At 36.5% G+C, this 1,058-nt stretch overlaps 1 pseudogene; it reads right to left on the bottom strand.

Moving 5' to 3' along the window:
• Positions 1-217: 217 nt before the first annotated feature.
• On the bottom strand, positions 218-333 carry LOC111740802 (annotated as a pseudogene).
• Between the last annotated feature and the right edge of the window lie 725 nt (positions 334-1,058).

Here is a 1,058-nt window from a genome sequence, read left to right as displayed (position 1 = left end):
TAAACAAAAGAAACCTATTTTCTCACAGTTCTGGAGGCTAAGATCAAGGTACCATCAGGGTTGGTTTCTGGTGAGGCCTCTCTTTCTGGCTTGTAGACAACTGCCTTCTCATTGTGTCCTTACATGGCTATCTTATATGTGCGTGTGCAGAGAGAGGGAGATATATCTGATGTCTCCTTCTTCTTTTAAAAAAAAAATTTTGTTTTGTTATTATTTATGCCTACAGCACCTGGTCTTCCAAGGTGGTCTCCCATCCAACTACTAATCAGGCTGAACCCTGCTTAGCTTCTGAGATCAGAAATCAGTCTTGTTCAGGGTGGTATGGCCATAGACCATGTACTGTGGCTTCACTGGGGCATGAACCCAGGACCTTCTGTGTGTAAAGCAGATGTGCTAACCACTACACTGTGGAACCATGTCTCTCCTTCTTCTTTTTTATAAGAACAGTGGCCCTATATAAATTAGGGACCCACCCTTATAAACTCATTTAATCCTAATTCTCTTTCTAAAGGCTCTGTCTCCAAATATTGTCATATTGGACTTCAGCATAAATTTGAGGGGGATACAATTCACTTCATTACAGAAATGTTGCTTAATTTTTGTTTCCTCATATATACCTTGCTAGGTAGTTCAAATAAAGAGATCAAATAAAGAGTTATATGCAGTAGATACCTAGTACTTGAATTTTAAATGTGTTTCAATTGATTTTTTACCCCTCCACTATGTATAAGACTATTGATAGGAAGGGAGATATTGGCAGGAATTTAGAATTTATATGACTAGTTTGAGTAGATTACATATGAGCTTATAAGTTGATTTTTAGTATTCTTGAAGAACACATAGACGTTTTTGAAAAAGAAAGCAAACATTTGTTTCCTTGATTTATATACATGCTTTTCACAATGAACACAAATGCTAACTAAGCCACTTTGATTCATGACTGGTAGAACTGGGCATCCCCCCAAAGTAATTCATGTCACAGAGCTTCGAAATCTATGAAATGCAACACAAATGTATCACATTTTTTTATTTGGAAATATATTTATACACTGAATCTC

This window comes from Pteropus vampyrus, unplaced genomic scaffold (genome assembly GCF_000151845.1).
Source record: "Pteropus vampyrus isolate Shadow unplaced genomic scaffold, Pvam_2.0 Scaffold68, whole genome shotgun sequence".
Taxonomy (NCBI): domain Eukaryota; kingdom Metazoa; phylum Chordata; class Mammalia; order Chiroptera; family Pteropodidae; genus Pteropus; species Pteropus vampyrus.
This window is presented reverse-complemented; position numbering and strand designations above follow the sequence as displayed.